Source organism: Pantherophis guttatus, chromosome 3 (assembly GCF_059756535.1).
Source record: "Pantherophis guttatus breed Tessera chromosome 3, ASM5975653v1, whole genome shotgun sequence".
NCBI classification, from domain to species: Eukaryota; Metazoa; Chordata; class Lepidosauria; order Squamata; family Colubridae; genus Pantherophis; species Pantherophis guttatus.
Genome location: NC_142065.1, coordinates 137,776,205 through 137,795,811, shown reverse-complemented (window position 1 = coordinate 137,795,811; position 19,607 = coordinate 137,776,205).

Below are 19,607 nucleotides of genomic sequence, written 5' to 3'. Positions count from 1 at the left end.
CACAACCTGCTGGATTTCACCCCTGGAAAGGATACAACATCGTCTATCTCCTACCTACAACACAGTCCTTTCAGCAGTTCCAAGAAGGTTTCACACCTATTTACACTCTGATTCAGGCGACCCTGAGGGTATGTATAAACTCCCAAGTAGCCTCAAGAACTCTCAGAGAGCTAATGACTGACTTTCAGAGTGTTAAGGACAGGATGACTGCAAAGAATAAAAATCCTTCCATTCCCCATCATTCAGTCAGAACTGAAGAAACTTTTTGGATGAGAAGTGAAATGACTTCAACGGAAAAAAAAAAGTTCAGTTGCCTTTTGAAAAGCACCTTTGGAGCAACGATCAGTTCTATTCAACTGTCTTAGATATACTGTACTATACTTTGGATATACTCTTTGCTTTGGATTGTAGCCAATTTGTCTTAGAAAATAGATTTCACAGCTCGCCTAAAAAGGTGCTTTTTCAAAACCAATGAAGCTTCTTGGATGAGGAGTGAAATGTCTTCTAGGAAAAACAAAAAAGCACCTTTGAGACAACCATGACCTGGATGGCTGAGAATCTCCATAAACATTTCACAACTCCATACCCTGCCAGTATGTATACCCACTGGAGGTGGGAGCTTTAAGAAGAAATCATCATCTGATTAAAATTTTATGCAATGTATTGCTATATTATAATAAATAAGTTATGTCCTTGTATATTACAATACTCTTTTATATGGACAAAAGTTGGTTTTCAGATGGTCCCTAAAGCAGTTATCCAATTAAAGTATCAGTAATATAAAACATATAATTCAAGTACTTTAAGTTTGCATTTCAATGAGAAAGAAATGAAAACAAAACTATTATTCACTTTCTTGTCTAGGACCTTTTGTTAAGCATTTAGTCCTACAGGGTTCCTATTAGTAAGGGGGAGGGGAGTTTTGGGAGCTACTATTTTAGACTTTCACCTATCTAGTTTGCTCTTACAAGTTAATTAGCTTTAATGAGACTCTTCAAAGAAACTAAAATACAGAACGATAATTCTCTGCATCATTTTTTTAAACCACATTAAAAATACAGTTTGTGCCATGCAAAACCAAACAAAGATAATGTAGCTTCTAAGGGATCTGCATTTTCTTGGATACGTTTTAGATGGACTGCTTTTGTTGACATGTTTTTCAGAATGCTTTTGAATGCATTAGCTCTGAGATGATGTGACATTAACAGGCTTGTATCAATTTAGCAACCAGGAATAGGGGCTTCAGATGATGTTCTGGGCTTTTCAATGATTACTGCATTGTTATTGAGAATAATTGAATGATTTTTAAATGTTATTTTCAATTTAAAAAATGATTGTGTTTTTTTTGAAGCAAAGTGTGATGTTCTTATTCTCCTGTATTACAGTCAGTGGTGGAATTATTTTTTTCTTTACTACCGGTTCTGTGGGCATGGCTTGGTAGGCGTGGTGTGGCAGGGGAATAATACTGCAAATCTCCATTCCCACCCCACTCCAGGGGAAGGATACTGCAAAATTTCCATTCCCACGCCATTCCAGGGGAAGGATACTGCAAAATTCTCATTCCCTTTCCACTCCTGGGGGAAGGATATTGTAAAATCTCCATTCCCAACCAACTCTGGGGCCAGCCAGTGGTAATATTTGCCGGCTCTCTGAACTACTCAAAATTTCCACTACTGGTTTGCCAGAACCTGCCAGAACCTGCTGAATTTCACCCTTGAATATAGTATCATATATTCTACCGATGGAGGGCGAATATGTGTTTGCTTGATATGGTATAATTTATATTTTAAAACTTAACTAGCTTCTTTCTTCTTTTCTTTAAGCCCTTGTGTTCTGAGAGCTCTTGGATTAACCAAGATTCCTCAAAATATCCTCATATTGGCATTCACTAATCTCTCTCATTAGCATTTTTAAACCACTGCATTTGGAATTAAACATGCATGAAGCCAGTGTTCTCTGTGGCACTAATTAGGTTCATTAGTGTTTGTTCAATTAATGTTCTGCGGTAATCATGGGCAGGTATTGTTCTGGGCTTTTCATTACTCGAGTCGCTTCACAAGATGTTAACTAAGATGGTAGATATGAAAAATCTATTTCATCCTTATCCATTAAGTGGAGAAACACTAATCAGCAGTTTTAGGAACAGAATGTCGGTGTAATAGCTTCCATAGGTTATCAAATGTTACAGTGTAGTGGCTGCTGTAGAGAAGGTTATAAAGCAAAGGGACTTGCAAATAGACTGCACATTCCCCACCCACATTGTTTTGTTGTGTTTTCCTTGTCCATTGCCTTGCTTTTTGAATTGGAGATTCTTCTTTGATGCTGAGAAGTTTGTGTCTCCTAAACAAAGGAAACAATCTCCACAGCAGAGTTTATTGTAGTGAGCAGAAACAAAGAGGAGATTGAATGCAGGAAGGCAGTCTGTAGTAGGAGACCAGTGGTGGGTTGCTACTGGTTTGCCCCAGATCAGGCAAACTGGTAGCGGCAGCAATGGAAAGCTCCACTACCCACCCGGACTTCTCTGCGCATGCAGAGCCCACAAGCAAACCAGTAGCGAACAAAATTGAAACCCTCTACTGATGGAGACCCCGAGAGTGGCAGCAGCAACACTTCTGTTAGGTCCGTATACCAATGAGCATATTGACAAAGAAACTGTTAACATCATTTATCCCATGTTAGATGGCCCATCATTCCTAATAAAAAATTAACCAAATTACACCTTTCCTTGCTGCTACTGAAAGGCAAGCAGCAGATCATACAAGAAAAGTTAAATGAATGCTCTAACGGTTTAAGATAATTATGGTAACACAAGGCGATGAGTGAATTATGAATTCCAGATCATATTGCCTAGCAATCATATGGACTGGGGGTGTCAAACTCATGTCGTCACGGTGGAGTCACATGATGTATCAGGACATTTTTCCTCCTTCGCTAAACTGGGCATGGGCATTGTGGAGCGTCAAGCAACCCTCAACACCTCGATGGCCTGAGGAAAGATCCATCGTGTCACACACCAGACGAATACTACGGAAGTGGGGATGATAGGCACGGGTTTGCTTCACTGCTTGTTGGATGTTTGTCTTATCTGGGAATCCGCACAGGCAGCCTAGTGAGGCCAAGAGGCATGGCCAGTGTGTGATGCATCCGGACCATGGGCCAGGAGTTTGATAGTCCTGAGATAGACCAAAGAAGTATGCTTCTTACCTTTGATTTTTTTGTGTGTGTATTCTGATGATGTTTTTTTCAATCTTTGTGAAACTTAGCCTTTCTCTTCTGTTGCTTAGGGAATGGAGCTTAGCTAGAGGGCTTTGTCTGTGAATTGTTATTGAATTTAAGTCTTTCTGCTACAGTTTCATTTAGCCTGTTTATTACTCAATTGAGTTTGTGGAACTCTTCATTTTGCTGGAAACTATTAGCTTTGTTTTACCACTTCTGCCACCAGCCTCTACAGCCTATTCCCTGAAGTATTTTCATTTCAGTCAAATTGAGCAGGATGAAATATTTGCCACTAGTCCTCTTGATTTTCAGGTCAAAAATGCATGGTAGGTATGATTTTTTTTTTATTTTTTTTGCAAAATTAGGTCAGGTTCAACAAAGGGGAACAGGTCAAGAAAAAGCCTGAATTAATGAACTCACTTTTATATTTTAAAGTTATATAGGTGCTTTTAAACCAAGTACAACTACAGTGTTCATTAATATTTTTAATCATGAAATAATAAGTCAAGATAACATTATTTTAAGCAAAAGCATTGCAGTCATCCCCAATCAAAGCGGCATTGTCAAGAAAACCAAGAATTTTTTCCCCCGTTTTTGATCTACATTCATCTAAGTCTTCATTCAACTGTTTTTGAATTGTACTATTTAGTATTCTTGGCAATTTCAAAGATAATGTCTTTCATTCTATAAAAGCCCAAGATGAAGAAAAGAATGATACTGGAAATAAAAGCTTTTTTTTTATAATTTCCTATCATGCAGGGAATCCTTAACATTTTTCAAAATAAACACGTATGAATTCAAAAGGCACCGCTATAGAATCTGGTTACTTTGTTTTGTTTCGGTGTCTCCTTCAATTTCATTAATTGCAGTTAAGTTACAATAGAGCTCTACTTTGAAGTGAAAGTTCTGAGTATTGAAAGCATCTGTCAGATGACCAAAGAAATCATTAACAATAAGAAATCTTATGAAGATTAAAATATATAACATTTATGAAAATATTTTTTTCTCTGTTGTATAATATTATAACAAATAATCATTCATTACACTACAGCAAAGAGCACAGAGCCTACTGAAGACATATTGCTGCCTGGGACAAAGCACAAAATGATACTTTCTGTTCATTTTGTGCTTGGAAGTCATGTGGAAATGGTGCCTGGTTATTGAACCCAATCTTCTCTCACAATTAAATTATCAAACTATTACATATTAATCTGTCTTCCACAAAAGGAAACACCTATATCCATGATGGTGAACCTATGGCATGCGTGCTGGAAGTGGCACACCAGCCGTCATCCGTTGTTTTTCCTGATTCTGACGCGCATGTGGCTAGCTGGTCTTCACGTGCACGGGACTGCCAGAAAGTGGAAGAGCAGCTCCCTGGCATGCATGCATGAGCTGGGAAGGTGAGCTTCTGGTTTCCGGTGTGCACATGCGGACTGACTAGCTGGAAGGCTGACTCAATCTTGAGCAGGATTGAATTCCTGGCAGTGGACAAAGTTAGCCTGCAATACTGCATTCTAACTACTGTGCCACTTCAGAAAGAATATAGAGCCCTGGATGACATGTGATAAACCCAACATTGGTTTAGTAGTCATGAACTCCTGAGCCACTTCAGATCATAGACCTAGAAAAGGAAAACCGAAGTTCCTCAAGATCGTACGTCTGGAGTACTTCACTGCTAATGCTGAAATAGATGCTAGAAGGTCAGACAGGAAGGTTGCCATACAATGGGGAGGCTGATTCCTAGAGCTCAACTTAACGAATAGAGTCTCACATCCATCAACTTAAGGACTAGTGCCCTTGAAAGCCCTAAGAGACTCCAAAATGATAATTGTCACAGCTCTATCCTTTCCCTCATGTCTCAGCTGATATCATATCTGAAACTCAGCAGGGCACATTTCTGAAAGAATCACCCCCACCCCCCATTTTGGACTCTTTTAGGTCTCGGTAATGCGTGCTAAGTCAACCCTCTCATCTCATCTCATTGAATCACAGCCAAAAGCCAAGACAATGACTGGCACTGGGGTAGAGTTCAAGGAGCTAGAATGTGAAACCCATATAAGATGATGGTCTCAGGTTCCCCAAGAGAGGCCCACTTTCAATCTCCCACCATAACTTCCTATGCCCATCACACCTAAATATTCTGAGTCTCTCTAGACCAGGGGCCCCCAAACTTGGCAGCTTTAAGACTTGTGGACTTCAACTACCAGAATTCTCTAGCCAGCTATGCTGGCTGGAGAATTCTGGAAGCTGAAGCCCACAAGTCTTAAAGCTGCCAAGTTTGAAGATCTCTGCTCTAGACCCTTACAAGGCACCTATAACCCCCCAATACATTCCTCCTAGCTTCCAAGGCTGGAGATCTCCTCCCATTCCATTCATCCAAGATAGGGGACATTGAATCTCCTGAAGCACTTCATCTTCTGAGCACCATCAGGGGAGTCAACTCAATAAAACAGTCTCCTTCATTCCCAACCACTCTCTCTTCAATCCCCCTTTCATCCACCCTCCTTAGTCCTCACCAAAGGAAGAGAATCAGTGCTCTAATGGGAAAATTATCATTGAGAATCAAACAGTCCAAGTTCATGTGGACCTATCCAGAAAAGAAGCTTGCAGAGTAAATAATCAGCTTCACGGCTCTCATGCCATCCTTGTAGCTGACAGGGGAAAAAAATGCAAAACAGACTCTTGCAATGGGTGTCCATAGCAGCCTGCCATTTTGCCACCAGCCTTTCTTCATCTAGTCATCTTTTAACAGTCCTTGATGTCTTCATAGGCCTCACCAAAATTTGTCTTTACTGCATGTACGGTTTCATAACGAGGACTCCATCTTGTCCAAGAAAGTTTTTTCACTTTTAGTTAATGAAATGATTCTGAAAGGAATGGATCCCCCCCCCCCCAAAAAAAAAAAATTCAGAAAATGTTGCACATAAAGAACTGAAAAAGTGTAAACTCTACAAAGGTTCAGAGCTTCATTTGCACAAGGCTTAGATAAACATTTAGAATTATTTTCTTTTACATTTGCCTGAACCTCACCCTGAACACCTTTGCAGCATTATCACATCTTTGACCCACAGGAGAGATGTATGTCTAGTCTGTCACTATTGGGATCCTGGAAGCATATTTTCTCTGTTGCAGCACCTGCCTTCTCGAGATAGGTTTCCCCAAGTTTTCCTCCAACCTTGAGGGTGTTTTGAGAGGCCAGGAAACCTGGATCTTGGCTCAGGGCTTGGGGAGGATGCCTGAAGCTTCCTTTTTCTTTGTTTCCATCTATTTTTGTCATCTCTGCCAACTTTAGTGGGGGAAGGGGAAGAGGTATTCTTGTTTCTTTGTGTTCAAATGCTTTTTAACAATTTGGTTTTTTTAAAAAAAATATTTTTTTTATTTTATTTTAATACAAACATTTCATCTTTCATTAAACAGTGTGACATCTGGGTACAAATATTTTGTGCAATAACAATTAAGATTTACAGCCATATTTAATATTTTGTCTATTCTTAACTTAATACTAATACCTTACATACCTACTATTTTAACAATCATCTTCTTAACTTGTTTAACTTTATTAAAACATTTTCCATATTTCACTTCTCTGCTTTTCTTTCTAATTTTCATATTTGTTCTCTAGACATTGATAGAATAACTCCCATATACTATAATAATCAGAATCTTCCTTTTCTTTAATTGCAAGTGTTAATTCTGCACATTCTAATATTTTCTTAATAACATTCTCATCCGTAGGGATCTTTTCACTTTTCTTCTTTTTAACAATTTGTATAAAGTTCCCAGAGTTGCTAGGAACTGGAAAGCATATATTATGGCTGTTCACCGCCCTAAGTCCTTCGGAAGAAGGGTGGTATATAAATTAAATAAAATAAATAAAAATAAATAAATATATTTAGAAGAACATGATGACGATGATGTGATTTTAAGAACTCTTCTGAGAGGGCAATTGCACTCTTCCCAGAAATAGGAAAAAAACCCCAAGAATGATTCCTTTGTTTCAACTTTGCAGTCTTCAATATGGACATATCCAATCATGCATTTGATTAGTGTGTGAAACATAGAAAGTGCTCTCTGGAGTATTTTGCTTTTTTCAATATCCAGCCTTCTAACATTGATGATGTTATCTGCAAGAAAACCACCAAGCTCAGAGAGCACCAAGGACCCCCACTGTCAGGATGGCCTCCTTTCATTATCCAAGAAAGAAAAACCCGAACTCCATTTTCATATTTGAAGTGATGAGCCCAGTGGACTTGCTTTGGGGACAGTTTACGAGGCATTTTTAAAGCTTCCAAGTTTTTGTGGTCAGTCCACACCTCAAACGGATGCTTAGCCGCCTCAAGGAACTGTCTCCATGTTAATAGTGCCCAACAAACTACAAAAGCTTCCTTCTCCCATATGGCCCATCTCCTCTCAGTCTCCATAAGCTTATGAGGGTTGCAGTTTTCCTTCTGCATTTGTTTGCAGTAGTACTGCCCTTACAGCTACGTCGCTGGCATCAGCCTGTACAACAAAAGGCTGCCATGTCAGGATGTTTAAGGACTGTTTAAGCAGCAAACAACCGTTTTAGTTTTTCAAATGCCGCTTGACAGTCCATAGTCCATTTGAGGGCCCAGGAGGGCTTTGGTTTTATTTCTCCTTTTGTCTTCAAAAGATTTGTAATTGGCAACACGATTTTGGCGAACGAGGGGATGAACTGTCTATAGAAGTTAGCAAATCCCAGGAAACTCTGTAGTTGTTTGCGGGTATGTGGTGGGCCCCATTCCAACACTGCCCGGACCTTTTCCGGATCCATCTCAATTCCCTCAGATGAGATGCAGTACCCCAGATAGTCAATTTTGTTTTGGTGGAATTTGCACTTTGATAGTTTGGCATAAAGTTCGGCAGCCCTGAGTTTTTTCAGGATGGTCCTCACCAATTTTACATGGTCGTCCATGTTTTTGGTGTAGATAAGATTGTCATCCAAGTAGACCAGCACCCCCTTGTAGGGGTGTTCATGCAGTACTTCATTGATTAATTGCATGAACATAGCACGGGTTCCTTGCTGTCCAAAAGGGAGTACCCAAAACTGGAAACATCCCAGCAGGCAGTTAAAAGCCATTTTCCATTCATCCCCTTCCTTAACCCAGACTCTGTAGTAGGCCTCCCATAAATCCAATTTGGTGAAAATTTTCCTCTTGCCTAGGTGGGCTAGCATGTCCTTCATGAGCTGCAGGGGGTAGACATTTTCTATGCGAATGGCGTTCAGATTTTTGTAGTCAACCACTAAGCGAAAGGACCCATCCTTCTTCTCCTGGAAAAGTACCGGTGCTGCCACCCTCGGCCTGGCCAGTTGGATAAAACCCCATTCTAGGTTTTTGTCAATAAAGTTTCATAGTTCCCCCATGGGGTAGATTTTTGGCTAAGGGGGTTTAGTCCAGGAAGTATTTCAATGGTACAGTCCATTGGCCGGTGGGGGGGCAGCACGTCTGAGGCCTTCTTGCTGAAAACCTCCCGGAGGTCCCAATACTCCTTTGGATTCTTTTCCTCCCCCTCAATGTGGTCTGTTGCCATTGCCGCCCCCTCGATTTCCACTCCATCCACCAAATGGGGTTCTTCCCTTTCTTTCTCTGGTTTCTAGGAGCGAATGCACAAAACTCCCATTCTCCAGTTTATGCGCGGGTTCCACTTATGGAGCCAAGGCAGTCCAAGCATGAATGGCCACTCCATGCCTGGGGCCACAATAAAACTAAGAGTCTCTAGGTGATCTCCCATTTGCATCTTGATTGGTTCAGTCGCAAAACTGGCTGGGTCCCCTCCTGCCACCGATCTGTCTAACTGACAGAATGTGATGGGCCTTCTCAATGCTTTTAGTCTTAGGCCCATTTTCTCCACCATGTCTGGGCTGATTATGCACCTGGTGCATCTAGAGTCTAGGAGGGCTGGCATCTGTCCGTGGGCCCCGGTGGATGGCACCCTTAATTCTACTGGGATGATCATGGGGCCCCCATTGTGACTCACCAGGTTGTTGTCATCAGAATCGGTGTCAGTCTCGCTGTCGTCCACGATGGTCAGAGTTCCCAACTCACCCTGTTTCCAGGGAGCGAACTCAATGACTTCTCCTTTCAGGGTGGTCTCGTGGGCTTTCGCGGGTGCTTTGTCAGCCTTCTTCCCTCCAGGAGTGGTCATCTTGGGTGCTGGCCTGGAGAAACACTCAGTGGCTCGGTGCCCCTCCTTCCCACATTTGAAACATGTGGAGGATTTTGGCTTGGGCCCTGTCTTCCCCACTGCTGCCTTTGGCGCCCCCTTGTGGTATGACGAGGATGGCTGACCCCAAGTGCGGCCACCACGGATCATGGAGCCAGGTCAATCTCCACGTCCGCTGCCATCACGTACCAGCTCTGCAGATCTTTGGGGACCCCCTGTGCACGGCAATCTTTGTAGATGTCCTCATTCAATCCACCTTTATAATTCTCTAGTAGGGCAACTTCTGACCACCCTCTCATGTGGGCTGCCAGCTCGCAGAACTCCTGGGTGTACTCTGCCACCGATCTCCAGCCCTGTTGAATGCCCTTCATTCTGATTCTCATCTTCCACTTGGCTAAGGGTCCTCAAAACATGTTCTGAGGGCTCTCATAAATTGATCATAATTTCTCAGCAGGGGGAGTTGTTATTGTGAAGCCCCACTATCCATTCAGCTGCCACTCCCTCTAGGGCTTTGGTAACACACCTCACTCGTGCCACATCCAACAAGAAGTCCTCCCCCCCAGTCCTGCATATGGTTCCATACTTGGGTCAGGAAAAACTCCAAGGTCTTCGGATCTCCTCCAAACTTTTCTGGTATGGGGGGAATTTTTGGCTTTCTTTGCTTCTGGGGTGGAGTCTGTAATGCCGGGGCCCCAGCTGCATCTCTCGCCTGAGCTCCGGAGGCTTGGGATGTTCCTTCCCCAGCTTGCTCTTTCTCTCCCCCACAAGCAGTAGCCTCTGCTTGTTCACCCCTGGGGCGGTCTCCCTCTTTCTCATTGGGTAAATACCTCTCTCGGCCTCTGCAGCTCTCTTCAGCTTCCTTCAGAAATTGCAGAGCCTGGACTACCAGGAAACTTTTTTTCTGCTCCTGCATCCAGGCAGGTTCTCCCTTCCGGGGTCTGATGCTTGTTACTCCATAGGGGGTCTTTTCTAATTCCGGTAGCCTCCCTACTCCCAATGACTTGTTCTGGTTCTTCTTCCAGCTGTAAATTTGCCATTGAGTCTGAGGCTCCCCCCCCCACCCCGGCTGGTAGGATGAAATTGTAGAGTCAGCAGCTCCCATCTGATCTGGTCACTGTCTTGATCAGACATTGTTTGTTCAGCCCCCTCAGTAGTTTTCCGGGATGGCTGATAAGTTGAAACCTTGCTTAATGTCAGGACAGCCTCCTTTCATTATCCAAGAAAGAAAAACGCCAACTCATAGATAAAGGTAACTTTTACTGAATATGAATTGAATGCAGTCAAAGAAAAGCAAGGTCTGAAGCAAAGGCACAAAAATCACATATAGAAAGCATCCCCCCCCCACTGTCCAGCGTAAATCATCCAATCCACAGGTCCTCCAGGGGTCATGTGGGAGCACACATGTGTCATCATCTGGCTATGCCATGACCGTTGACCTTGAAACGTTATCAGCTTCAAAGAAAATGGTGCAGTAAACATTCACTTTCCTTTTCCTCCACCTCGCTTCCCACCCAAGAATCCCCCTAGCTCCCCCTCCCCCGTTCCATGGCAGCCAAGCTAGTAAGCATTGAAAGAGTGGAGGCTGACACCCACAGTTCAACCTTGAGCTATAAATATTCTCCTCTATTGGTACATTGTTTTTTTCTTAAGTGTAATTTTCCGGAATATGAATGAATTCATTTTGAATATTTGGAGATAAGAATTAAATTGACCTCCCTTCAAAAATAAATAAATAAATAAATAAATAAATTAGCATATTTAATTTTTATAAAGTGTTTCTTAAAAATTGGCTTCCACCCCACCAAAAATCTTTTGTTTGCTGATGATGGCATGTCCTCTCCAGGACCACAGAAAGAAAGGCTTTTATTTATATCCAAAAGACTATGTGAAGATGCTCTCCATTTTTTTCTCTGTTTTTTTTTTCAGTTCCACTTGATGCATTTTTATCAGTACTTTCTGGAGGTTGTTTTCCATTGTTTTAAGCAAGGTAGATATCTTTTTCAGAGGTTTCAGGATTTAATTTCCTGAAATTTCTGGTGATTTAATTTAATTACCATGTTTTAAAGCCAGTTGGATGTTCCAGCTTTAGTTCTCATTATCTGCAGTGTGCAACAAAACCCAAACCATGCTTGGATTTGGAATAAACTATCCAAATTTCCAACACTCTTACACTGTTCAGTAAAGATTTATAAAACCATGAGATTCTCTGATATTGACTGTATCCTTGGCTCTCTTCTCCTTGTTATTGACCTGCAGAGAAAGAGTTATTTTTTAATTATTATTTTGAAAAGGTTCACTTCTTCTCAACCAGATTCACTTTCAACTTTGGTGGTACCTGCATTAATCAAAAAGCAATATCAGAATAAATTAAAATTCATTCATCATCTCATCTTCATCAAAGTTTTGGCCTTGGCCTTTCTTCATCTCCATTAGATTGTGATTCTTTCTTTTTTTAAAAAAAAAAAAAAAATCCTACTGGTACAGACTCTCGCTAACACTTTTTTTCTCTTCCTCATTGTCAATGCTTATAAAAGATTATTCATTGTCATCTTTCAGCCCTGTGACATCTGGATCTTGTGTTGTTTCTACTATAAATGCTTTCAATGCATTAGCTTCTGTTTCTTCAGAATTCTCATTAACTATATATGATGTTAAAGGCATTGCATACTTCACAATAGATTCAGAAATTGCTTCAATCAATTGCCTTCTGTTCTGATGAGAGAGAAGGGGGTGGGGAGATGAGTTCTAGTAGGTCAATGTTGCTTCATGTTTGTATTGTATTCCCCACTTCAAATTTCTTTACAAAATTCAGAATAATTATGAACCAGTTTCAACAATACTGCAAATGGGCCTGGTAGCTCAGCAGACTAAAAGCATTGTGATTAACACCAGCTGTCTGCAATTACTGTAAGTTCGAATCTCACCAGGATCAAGGTTGACTCAGCCTTCCATCCTTTCTAATGTAGGTTAAATGAGGACCCAGTTTGTGAGGGCAATAAGCTGACTTTGTATAAATATACAAAAGTATGAAGGCTATTGCTTAACACATTGTAAGTCGCCCTGAGTCTCCAGAGAAGGGCGGCATATAAATCAAATTTTTTAAAAAATGACTGCAGGTTCCTTCAAAATTCCCGAAGGAGAAAAAGAACAAGAGGTTGGAGATATAAACTGCATCCAAAGCAATCTCAGACAATTCTGAACTATTATGTGTGTAACTGAATCCATGTGTATTGGAGGTCTAGTATTGACACCCCCAAGCACCTCAAGCACCAAAGGAGCCACACTATTTGTTCCAAGGCCTGACTCTTTATGGCATGATGGAGGCAAAATGGCTGCCAGTGTAGCACAGGGAACTAAACAGTAGCGACAGGGTTCAAATTGACCTAACCATATCATCAATAGTTTGCCTCCCTCTTGCTATTCTGCCAAGTCATCCCAAATAAAATAACTTACCACTTTTGGAAGAAATGTCCATCTGCGTTCAGTTCCAAGTGGGGAAAAAGACACTGGATTCATGGAAGCTGCTTGGAAAGAAGGTTTATTAATGAACCATGGTTTGAGAACCTGGGCAAAAAAGGGAAAAGATGCTGAGAGTGCCTGGGTTTTATGCCCTCCGTTGGGTTTTGAATTTGAGCTTGTGTTCTGACTGGTTGTTAGACTCCCATGGGGCCATGCAGGGGTAACTTTGTAGGTTGTCTTTTGAGTCCCAGGCTTGGTTGACTCTTGCTGGGTGATGATGTAATGAAAGGGCTTTGGGCAATTCCTACTATGGCTCTGCCTGAAAGAGGTAGATCTTTGTTATGTAGAATAGACTGGGCCGGGCCTTAATGGCCAATTGACAAACAGGTGTGTGTGTGGGAGCTGAGTTTCTGCCTCCCTTTTAGGGGAAATAGTCTGCCTTAAATATCTCATTTTCCTAGGAGAGGGTAGGTTCTAACTTCCTATACCACTAATCCCAAAAAGAAAATTGCCACCATCCAGTAATTTTCTGCAGCTACTGCTTAATCCCCTAAAGCTGTATTTACAAGGCCCTTGAAGTACTACCTGAGCCTTCTCCTTTATTTCACTCCTGCCATTCCAATGACTCCCAAACAGCCGATCAGACCACATCTGCAGCTGGTTGTCCAAATACCATTATCTTCACAGCATCTCCTTGTTTCCTGCACCCATAAAATAAGAGTCTCACTGTTCCTCCTTTAATGCACTATTGATGCAAATTGCTGTCCAAGGAAATAATTCTATACTAATTTGGAACATCAAGCATTTTTACTTGTTTTTGGTGACTGTTCTACACTTCCGAGAACAATCTATGTTTCTGTATTCAGTATAAATATTTAACACTCTTGTCTTCCTGCTAATCAGAGGTGACAGATAACAGCACTAACACTAAGACAGGCACTTAAGTAGTATCTTACATTTTCTCAACACTTAACTTTCTAGTGTTTGTGAAGATGAATTACATAAACAAATAAATAAATGTTCTCTTCACCTGCAAATATAATTCCCTTACTCTCAAGATTTCTTTTGCATTTTTTTCTCTGCAACGTTTAAAACATTTTATTTTTCAGATGTGTTTTATCATTGCAAGAGTAAATAATCATAGAGAGACAGCAATCGAAGACTGGAAGCAGTGGTGGGATTCAAATTTTTTTACTATTGGTTCTGTGAGCTTGGTGGGCATGGCATGGCATGGCTTGGTGGGCATGGCTTGGTGGGCATAGCAGGGGAAGGATACTGCAAAATCCCCATTTCCTCCCGATCAGCTGGGACTCAGGAGACAGAGAATAGATGGGGATGGGCCAGTCAGAAGTAGTATTTACCGGTTCTCCAAACTACTCAAAATTTCCACTACCGGTTCTCCAGAACTGATCAGAACCTGCTGAATACCACGTCTGACTGGAAGAGAGAAGATATTGCCATCATAGTGCACCAATCAGATTAGAAGTATTTGCCTTCTAATGCAAATAGTGCACCAATCAGATTAGAAGTATTTGCCTTCCAAAACCAATCAGATTAGAAGTATTTGCCTTCAATGAAGTGACGTTCAGCAAGTGAATAGCACTGATTTAGATGTCAGAAAACATTGCAAGGACTTCTGGTGGCACCGCAGGTGCCGAAGATGCTCCTTTTGCGAGCGCCAGCCCCACAATCTCGTAAAGCTGTAGAACAGTGCAAATCAGCTGTCTAGCAGCTTGGAAACTTTCTCCCTGGGAAAAGGGGAGGAAGAGAGCAGACGGGTGTAGTTAGGAGCCCCAGGAACAATTCTGGGGCTCGAAGGGTGAGAGCTCCCTGGAAGCCCGACAGAGTTTTGGATCTGGGACATTTCTGCTTTAAGCAGAAGAAAACGCCGCGACCACCCCTGCAAACAATGCTTGGAATAAACATCATTCAGAAGCAGGCTGAGCAAACTCAGGAGAGATCAGATTTGCAAGTACTGAACTTTAATTCCAAATGTGTATTACTTCCTTTTGACTCATTAAGGGGAGAAAGTGAAACCAAGATGGCAATTGAGTTTTAATGGGGCGTGAAAGCAAAAGTTAAAAAAAGAAAGTTTTATTTAGCGCTGGCAGCCCCTGTTCAAAATTAGAGATTTCTGCTTTAAAAAAAAAAGATTTAAGGCTAAAAAGACTACAGCAGTGATCTTTTTTTTTAAAAAAAGGATTGATATTATTTAAAGACTGGGAATTTTTGGATTTGGTGGATTTACTGTTCTGGCTGCTGTATAAATTCAAATTGGAACTAAAAATGGCTTCAAAACAAATAAAGACTATTATACCCAAAAGTGCTGAGAGCTCGCCAGCTCAAACATCCAAATTGCAATCGCTCTCTGTTCCAATGGAACCAACAATATTAACACTTGAAATATTGCAAGAAACCTTTAAAACACAAGCCTCTGTTACAGAAAAAATAATTGCTTCGGTGTTTCAGGATAAAATTCGAGATATTGCTGAGGAGATAGTTCAAATTAAAGAGATTATTCAAAAGCAAAATCAAGAAATTAGAGAAGATATTATCATAGCAGTTCAAGGTCTGGCAGGCCATATTGAAGCAGTAGATGAAAAAAGTGGAAGAAATTAAGCAGTCTAATGAGAACTTGAAAAATAAAATGGTGGAGGTCCAGGATAAGATGGAAAGAGCAGAGGCTGATGTGATAATGATACAATATAGAAATATGGAATTTGCTTTGAGAATAAGAGGCCTCAAAGAAAATAAGCAAGAGAATTTGAGAGAGATCTTTTCAGAAGCATTTGCACAGATAATGGGAGATCAAAAAGCAAATCTTGAATAGCAAATTGACAAAATTTATCGTGTCAATTCATGGGTTGCCAGACAGAAACATTTACCAAGAGACATTGTAGTCTATTTTACCAGAAGGAGAATATGCAATGAAATCCTACAAATCACTTTTAAAAATAAACTTCAAGTGCAGGGGCAGGAGGTTTTAATATTGAAAGAAATCCCCCCAAAAATGTTGAGAGCCAGAGGGATTATTCCTTTCTGGTGGAAGAACTGAGAAACTATCAGATACAGTACATATAGGAAGTTCCAGCTGGATTAGTGGTGAACTATTCAGGAGAAAGATATCGTCTTAACTCAGTGTGGAAGGCAAGAGATTTTTACACCAATGTATTAAAGGCTGGATGCCCACAGAAGCTAGAAGGAAGACGGAAGCAGAGGGGGCAAGAAAGGGGGAGAAGGAAGAATTGTTGGCTCAGGCCCAAAAGGGAGCTTTGATTACTCAAGAAGAATTAATACAACTTTTGACTACTGTTCAAGCCTTGGAGATAGAAGAACCTAAGGATCAAAGACAGACCCAAGCAGCAGCCAAGTGTCAAGAAGAATTAAGAGTGCAGCAACCTCAGATGATTCAAGACACTGCAAAAACAGAAGCAGTGGGAGGAGCAAGGCCAGAAAGTAAAATGCATGGAGATTTCCTGCAGATGCTCCAAATGTTTCAGGGGGCCAAGAATGGCAGCTAGATTTTTGACTTGGAATGTTAATGGCCTAAATTCACCACAAAAGAGGAGAAAAATATTTCATTATTTGAAACAGTTTAAAAATGATGTAATTTGTTTACAAGAGACTCATATTAGAAGTAAAGATCAAAAATATTTAATAAATGCAAGGTTAGGTATACATTTTGTTGCATCTGCTCCCGAGAAGAAGAATGGTATAGTTATATACCTAAAAAAAGATTTAATTGCCAAATTAATTGAAGCAGATGATCAAGGAAGATTTATAGCAATTGAACTTTTAATAAAAGGGAAAAAAATACTTTTAATTGGAGTCTATGCACCGAACCAACAACAGGAAAACATTTATAAGCTTTTACATTCCAAGTTATTACAATGGGATTATAAAGCATGTATCTTACTGGGCGATTGGAATGGAGTTTTGGACACTAAAAAAGACAAGAAGGGGCTCTTGCAGAATATCTCAACGCATTCCAGATTGCCAAAATCGTTTTTTGAAATGATGGATGATATGGAGTTGAGAGATATTTGGCAAGAGAGGAACCCTGAAGAAAAAGACTACCTTTTTTTCTGATAGACATCAATCCTTCTCTAGGATTGATTTTATATTAATTACTAATGATCTTTTTTCTAGGGTGAAGAAGACGAAGATCTGCCCAAGAGTTTTAATGGATCATAGTTCAGTTTGGATGGAATTAGAGTATGGAATAGGATCTAAGAGGTCTTGGAGGTTAAATGAAAATCTGTTTAGATATGAGGAAAATGTAACAGAATGTAAAAAAATTATTAGAGAATTTTTTATTATAAATATGCAAGAGGGTACATCTATGGAAATGGTTTGGGATGCAAGTAAAGCATATATGAGAGGTATTTTGATATATTTGAATAATAAACACATACATAAACAGGGGAAAAAAAGGAAGGATTTAGAAGAGGAAATTAAAAAAAAGAACAAGCTTTGATATTGAACCCAGCAGACAAGAAAATAAAAGAGGCAATTAACTTATTGCGAGGACAATTTAATATGTTAATGGCAGATCAGGTCGCAACTAATTTGCAATATGCTAAACATAATACCTTTTGCAATGCTAATAAACCAGGGAGATGGTTAGCATATTTGTTAAGGAAAAAGCGAAAGTCACGGACCATAGAGAAAATAGAATATAAAGGCAAAGAGGTTTATCAGCAAAATATGATTAAAAAAGCATTTTTAGAATTTTATGCGAGGTTGTATGCTAGTGATAAAATTCAAAGTATAGATATAGATAGATACTTACAGAAAGAGAATATTCCTATAATTACAAAAGAGGGTCTAAATCAATTACAAAAGGGTCTAAATCAACCAATAACTTCCGAGGAGATTATGTTTGCAATTAAGCAGCTGCTTATTATAAACATTTGGAGTCAGAAATGGTGGGACCACTCAAAGAATTATTTACTAACAATCTGGAGGAGATGTACCCCCATCCTGGAGGACAGTCTATATTTCTCTGATTCCAAAGGAGGAGCAAGACCACACTCAGCCAAAAAATTATAGGCCTATATCACTTTTAAATACAGATTACAAGATTTTTGCTAAAATACTAGCAAATAGGTTAATGACAGTCATGCAACAAATGATTCATAATGATCAAACTGGTTTTATAAATGACAGACAAATGAAGAGTAATGTAAGACAAGTTGTTAACTTATTGGAGTATTTGGGGAAGAACAACCAAATCCCTGTGGTGCTGATATTTCTTGATGTGGAGAAAGCATTTGATCGATTGAACTGGCAATTTTTATTGAAAATAATAGAAAAGATGCAGTTTGGAGAATATTTTACACAATCTATTAATGCAATATATCAGAAACAAACAGCGCAAATAATAATTAATGGTAGTTTAACAGATACTTTTAACATAGAAAAAGGAACAAGACAAGGATGTCCTTTGTCTCCATTATTGTTTATCTTGACTTTGGAATTTCTGTTAAGTAAGATAGGTGGGTTGGATAAAATAAATGGAATTAAAATTAGGCAGTATGACTACAGATTACGAGCATTCACAGACAACTTGGTTGTTACTTTAATCCAACCATTACAGTCAGTTGTAGGTTTAATGGACATAATTAATCAATATGGACAAGTATCTGGATTTAAAATAAATGCAGGGAAAATGAAGATAATAACTAAAAATATGAATATAAATCAAAAAGATGAATTAGAAAGACTAACAGGATTTGAAATTGTTAAAAAAGTTAAGTATTTAGCGGTCTATATTATGACATCAAATGCAAAATTATTTAAGCATAATTATGATCCGTTGTGGCAAAAAATACAGAGAGAGATGGAAAACTGGAAAAAATTACAATTATCCTTGATAGGAAGAATAGCAGCAGTGAAAATGTCACAAGTAAATGCCTTATTCTCCAATATGTAAATAGTATATAACCGGGGTATTAGGGGTTAACTTATTCCTCATCATTTAATATATTCATATGTAACCACTCCCTTTCCTTGCTCCACCTTGTGTATATAAAAGGAGCTGTATGCACCTCCTCCTTGCTTCTATCTATAATTATTCAGAGAATATAGAATGCCTCCTGTAAATAAACAGTGTTTTGTTTGAATACTTCATTCTTAAATCAATTATTGAGTCTGATCCTAAAAATATTGCAACAATCTGTAGCAGAGGATGGTTAAATTGACTCAATAAAACTTTAAATATGTCTAAGAGAGAAAACTCCAGAAACAAAAGAGAAAGACCCAACACCAGGGCATACAGTAAAGAAATGGAAGCAGATCAAGAAATGATCGATGAATCCACAACTGCGATATCGAGAGACTCTGAAGACTGCACTACAGACAACGAAGAAATAATGGATGAAACTGATGACCAAGAAGAAAACGAGATAGAAAACAACGAACTCAGGTCAGAGATACTGAGACTCTTAAAAAGTCAAAAGAATGACGAAAATCTCATCGCGAACCTCCAAGACATAATAAAAAACAACGGAGCAGCGAGAGAGAAACACATCATAACAGATGAACCTAAAGATTCAAAAATGGTGAGCGAACTGCCTGCAGATAAGAATATAACAAAAAAGAAGATTAACAATCCCACGCAAAATTTTGAATGGCAGCCATCTTGGTTCCAACAGACCACTAAAATGGGCGAAGCAGAGCCAATCAGAAAGCAGAATTCAAAATATCTGGCGCGAAAAGCCTTACACGATGCAAAAAGCAAAAGG